The following is a 6,547-nucleotide window of genomic DNA, read 5'->3' as shown; positions in this document are numbered from 1 at the left end:
TGTGTTTGCCAGGTGAGTTCTTCGTTCTCCCGCCCTTCCTCTGTGCTTGGAGCGGGTTAAGCATCTCCCTGCCCAAAGAATGGGAGTAATAATAGGGGGTCCGCCAGTCACTGACTGGGTGACTGTTATCAGGTTTCCACTTCTAAGCACACAGTTACTTATCCTGGGAAGGGCATGGTTCGGAGAAGACAGCGCACAGGTGGTACTATGTTAGCATTTTATAAGTGGCTCGAGGTTCTGAGTTCTGCTTTTCTTCACTGGAGGAGGAGTTGTCCAAATTCATTCATTCACTCACCCATAGCTTACATGCATACATTCTTATTGAGCATGTGAAAGTTGATAATACGAATTGGGTCACTCTTGTTATGCCCAACGGAATCAGAATCCAGTGGCCAGGGGAAAAGCAGTGGAGGCACACAGCACCTGCTCCAAGAATTAATATTTCCACTGACTCTGCTGCTGAAATGACCTGCTGTCTCGCTAAGACCAGATTGAGCTAGTAACTGCTGAAACAACCTGCCATAACCTAATACTAGTTTTACTTACCACTGTCAGTCACCAATCAGAGCTTGCCAGCTCCCTGAAACTTTACTAGTGCCAATGTGCTTTCTTTCAAAACAATACATTTCTCTTTCTTATAAAACTCCCAGCCTTCTCTTTGTTCTTTGGACATACCAAAGACCACCAGATCTGTGTGTATGCTCCAAGTTGCAATTCCTGCTTCCCCAAATAAAACATTACATTTAGAGATTCATCTCTATATTTTATTTTGACTTTGACAAGCACCTTCTATATGTCATGTACTGTCCTTGGTGCTGAGGATACAGCAGTGAAGGAGTCAGACCTACTCCCTGACCTCACAGAGTCTACGTATCAGGTGAGAGAGATAATCAAATAACCTGTTTAAGTAAAAAAAAGATATGGAATAAATGTAAAGTTTCAAATCTATAATACTATGAGATAGTAATACATGCTGTGAGAGGCATGTTAATATAACAGAGATGCCTGATTTAGTCTGTAATGTGGTCAGATAGTTCCCTGAGTTAGCTAGGTTTAGCCAAGGTTAGAAGGCCAATTGTGTGTATGTGTTGGGGTAAGGGGAGGCAGAAGGAGCAGAACCTGCAGAGGCACTGTAACCCAAGAGAACACTGTGATATGGTCCAGGACATAAAGAGGCACATGTGACTAATCTTTCTCTGATCTCTGTGTGTGTACTTCTGTATTAGTCCAGTCTCACACTGCTATAAAGAATACCTGAGGCTGGGCACGGTGGCTCATGCGTGTATTCCCAGCACCTTGGGAAGCTGAGGCGGGCAGATCAGTTGAGGCCAGGCATCCAAGACCAGCCAGGCCAACATGGTGAAACTCAGTTTCTACTAAAAATACAAAAAAATTAGCCAGGCATGGTGGCACATGCTTGTAATCCCAGCCACTTGAGAGACTGAGGCATAAGAATTGCTTAAACCCAGGAGGCGGAGGTTGTAGTGAGCCAATATTGCACCCCTGCACCCCAGCCTAGGTGACAGAGTGAGAATCTGTCAAAAAACAAAAAACAAACAAACAAAAAAACCCTGAGACTGGGTACTTTATGGAGGAAAGAGGTTTAATTGACTCACAGTTCTGCATGTCTGGGAAGCCTCAGGAAACTTACAATCATGGCAGAAGGGGAAGCAGGCATATCTTACATAGTGGCAGGCAAGAGAGAGAGTACGTGAAGAGGAACTGTCAAACACCGATAAAACTATCAGTTCTCATGAGAACGCACTCACTATCATGAGAACAGCATGGGGGAAACCACCCGTAGTGTTTTAAACATGACCTCACAGTTTTTCGACACGCTTACCCTCATCTATGTCCCCTTTCCTAAAATCTCAGTGAGCTTGTGACTGCTCTGGAAATTTTAATAGTGTAAGAATACAGGCTGTAACAGAACCAAATTAACTGTGGCTGAAAAGAGACTGAAGTTGCTGTCTCTTTCATGTAACAGTTCAGAGGCAGATGGTTCAGTGCAGGTAGGACTTCACAGGCTGCCCGGGGACTCATCCTTCTTCTACTTGTGGCTCCCCATCCTTAGAATCCTACCCTCATATACATGGTCCAAATTGGCTCTCCAATATATTTTCATCTCAACTAGTGGCAAGGGAGAAAGGAGGAATGTGAGGGTACATTCTCATTTCCTTTAAGGGCATGACTTAGAATTGCACACATCTCTTCCCCTCATACTTCACATTGACTATAACAGTTATATGGTCAAATTTAGCTGCATGGGAGGCTAGGAAATATAGTCTTCATTCTGGATGTAAACACACCCAACTAAAATCAGAGGTTCTGTGCTCATAGAATGGAAGACTGGATATTGAAAGAGGAAATTTAAAAAAGGCCCCAGCAGTTGCCAGGACACTGCTTCACACCACCTAGAGAAAATCAGACTGCAGAGAGAATAAATGATGGAGAATGAGAGCAACCAGGGGCAAGAGAGTTCCTAGATTCAGTTTTCCCTGAAGCCTAGCAAGATAAGGCTTGCCTCACATTCATCCTGTGGTCTCTCTCATGGCTCTGAATTGGGTATCGGTTCAAAACATAGACCTGCTTTTGAGACAGTGGCCATCCCAATCCATGTATATAAGCTTTGTTTATATACATGGGGCTTCCCAAGAACCTCACATTTGCACCACTTCTTCCTCAGTGCTTTGAGAAAACACAGGAAAGCATGTAGCTATCAGTTCAGCCACCAGATCTGAGATGAATTGGACCTGAGGACAAGGGGCATTTATTAATCATTTATCTGATTTTTTTAAATAACTGGGAGAGTTCCTTTCTAAATTAGTTTAGATTCTGTTTATATATAACCTAGTTATTAATTAACAACTCTGTTAAGTATTTAAGTTCTTTGGGATCACCCTTTAGCAAACCAGAACTAAAAACAGAAAGTGAATGACTCTAAGAGGTGGAACTGGGAGAAAGAGCAGGAGATTCTGACTTTCATTTAATACCATTCTGAACTGATTAAATTTATTTTTACTCTCTTTGTGTAACAGGAGACAGGGAATCATTTCAGTCTGAAGTCATAAGCATCCCTGAAGACAAGGGGAAGTGACTCCTTCCCTGAAGCTCTAAAACCTGAAAAATGGGGGTTGGATTTCCTTGCATTTATCCTGTTCGTGGTTTACTCAGCTTCCTGAGTATATAGGTGTATGCCTTTCACCACATTTGGGAAGTTTTCAGCCATTATTTCTTCAGATATTTTCTTCTGCTCCATTCTGTTTCTCCTGTCCTTCTCAGATCCTGATAACACAAACATTAGATATTTTGGAATTGTCTCCACAGGTGCCTGAAGTTCTGTTCAGTTTCCCCCAGTCCTTTTTCTCTGTTGTTCAGATTGGATAATTTCTATTTTTCTATCTTCGAGATCACTGGCATGTTTCCCTGCAATCTCCATTCTGCTATTGTACCCATCTGTTGGGAGCTGAAAAGGCCAAAGGGATCTTGACCAACTCAGCATTCCACTGGAGGCTATATGATCAAATAGCCAACTGTTTATCATGAATGCAGGATGTGGGCAAACTCACAACTGCGCCTGCCACCAGGAGGTTTGCTGAGGGCAATCACCCCCTGGCACTGTGCTCACTGAGGTTATCTACTGGGACATCTAGAGCCTATTGTTTGAAGACTGCAGTCTTGCAAGCCTGCTGTAAATCAAACTGCTAACCGACAATCACCCCCCACTTCTCGCTGTCTCTTTTGCCTAATAAATGCAAAGGGCTCTAAAGCTCAGGCCTCTTGTTTACTAGAAGCAAGGAGCCCCCTGACCCTTCTTTCAAATATACTCTCTTGTCTTTGTCTTTTATTCCCACGTTTGCCCCCTTTGTTCTGTCCCTCAAGGTCCATGCAGGTGACAAATTGCGACCCAGAACAGGGACTCCAAGGATGTCAGATAAGTGGCATCCGACCACAGATACTTTGAGGATGTGAACAAAGAAGGTCTGCTGGAGCAGAGGAACTGAAATTGACAAGACGCATGGGGACCCCAGGATGAGTCTGCCGACAGCGGATATAAGGTCAGTGCCCTAAAGAGGTACTGGGAATGATATAAGGTCGGTGCTCTAAATAAGTACTGGGAATGGGAAGTTTTCTGAATCAGGGTAACATGAAGCAGAATTTATCTATTGAAGAAAAACATTATGTGCAGTTGCTTCAAGTTCTGTTGAGACAGTCTGGAGCTCAGGTTAATTCGCAGGCACTAACTAACCTCCTGCAGAAGCCACAAAATGTTATTACACATAACCCATGGTTTCCACAGGCAGGCACTCTTGACGTGAACAATTGGGATAGACCAGGAGAAGGATTAAAACAGGCTCATCAAAAAGGTCTTAAAGTTGATTCTTCTGTTTTCTCCACTTGGAGTCTAATTCGTACTGTTCTTCCACCATTATCTCCTTGTTATTCTGCTGGACAGCAGGCTGAGTCTAAAAATCTGAAAGAATCTGTTGTCCCACCCACAGCTCCAATTGAAAATAAAAAACAGGAGAGGGAGGATAAAAATTGGCCTATACCGCCCCCTCCAGTTGCAGAAACGTCTGTACTGCCTCCTTTGGTAGTAGAAATAGAGACCCCAATGCAAAGAAATTTACACTCTGCTTCCATAGCTGGAGAGCCCCTAGGACCTTGCACTTTTCCTATTTCTGTAAGGCCTGATCCAAATAATCCACAGCAGTTTATTCATGAACACACCCTACTAGAGTTTAAGTTGTTGAAGGAATTAAAAATGAGTGTAATTAATAATGGGGTACAGAGCCCATTCACTTTAGGATTGCCAGAATCTGCATTTGGTGGTATGTGTCTTCTACTCTTTGATGTAAAACACTTGGCTCAAACTTGCTTGTCTACTAGTGCATATCTGACATGGAATTTAAATTGGCAAGAACTGTGTGCAGACCAGGCTAGATAGAACCATGTTGCTGGACACGGAGACATTACAGAGGATATGCTATTGGGTAATGGCCCTTATTCAGACCTGGAACGGCAAATGGCACTCCCAGATGCTGCTTATCAGCAGACTGCACAGGCTGCTAAACGCACCTGGGCCACGATTCCTGAAGAGGGAGTCCCAGTACAATCCTTTTTACATATCATGCAAGGGTCACAGGAACCCTATGCGCAATTTCTTGCAAGATTACAAGAGGCAGTGAAGCATCAAATTCCTCATGCCATTGCCACGGAAATGCTAACCTTAACTTTAGCTTTTGAGAATGCAAATGCAGATTGTAAACGTGCACTGGCACCTGTGAAGTGTATAGAAAACTTGGGAAATTTTCTCAGAGCTTGTCAGGATGTAGGAACCGAACTTCATCGCTCTTCAATGTTAGCACAAGCAATGGCTAATCTAGTAGTTGGCAAATCTAAAAGGAGCCAAGGATTAAGCCCTAAAGTAGGAAAATGTTGTAATTGTGGAAAAACTGGACATTTTAAAAAGGAATGCCGCCAGATCTCAGGACAGAAGGGATCTTATAATGCAGTCCCCCCCCCATAGTGGAAAAAATGCCAGGACTCTGTCCTCGCTGTAACAAAGGAAATCACTGGGCTAATCAGTGCCGCTCAAGATTTCATCAGAATGGCAACCCCTACTGTCGGGAAATGAGAAGGGGGCCTGGACCTGGGTCCCTCAAACAATGAGGGCATTCCCAGTTCAGACCACAACCCCATTTCAGGGGTGGGTCCCAGGAGAAACATTGATTCCCTCACTCCAGGAACACCAGGAAGTGCAGGATTAGATCTCCCAGTTAGAGAACAGGTAATGTTAGCTGGTGGAGACATATCTATCAAAATTCCCACTGGCATGTGGGGACCTTTACCAGACAGATACATGGGACTAATTTTAGGCACAAGCCACCTTAACTTGCAAAGCATCATTGTAGTCCCAGGAGTTGTTGACTCCGATTATGAAGGAGAAATTCAAGTAGTTTTAACGTCACAAGATCTTCGGGTTTTTGAACTGGGAGAATATATAGTGCAATTATTGCTTATTCACAGGAAATTATACCCTTCTCCACGAAAGGAGAAACAAGGAAATAAAGGGTTTGGGAGCACAACTACATGAGAAATCTATTCATCACAACCTATAGCCTCTAATAGACCCACCTGTGTAGTACATATTAAAGGAAAGAAATTTTATGGGCTTATGGACACTGGAGCGGATGTGTCAGTAATATCCAGTAAGGACTGGCCCCCAGCATGGCCTCTCCGCTAACCTCCACATCCCTAGTGGGAATAGGAGCAGCTAAAAGTGTTCAACAGAGTGCTGAGATTTTTATGTTGTCTTGGTACGGATGGACAACTGTGTACTTTTCAGCCTTACATTGAAAATATAGCTATCAATTAATGGGATCAAGACTTACTTACAGCATGGGATATGAGACTTACAGATGAAAACTTTGATAACCCACAATTTAAAATGTTGAAGGATGTGGGATATCAGAGTGGGAAAGGTTTAGGGAAATTCCTACAAGGGAACCCTAACCCGATATCAGTAACTGGAAAGACAGGTTAA

Source organism: Macaca fascicularis, chromosome 10 (genome assembly GCF_037993035.2).
Source record: "Macaca fascicularis isolate 582-1 chromosome 10, T2T-MFA8v1.1".
NCBI classification, from domain to species: domain Eukaryota; kingdom Metazoa; phylum Chordata; class Mammalia; order Primates; family Cercopithecidae; genus Macaca; species Macaca fascicularis.
Note: the sequence above shows the minus strand (reverse complement) of the source record.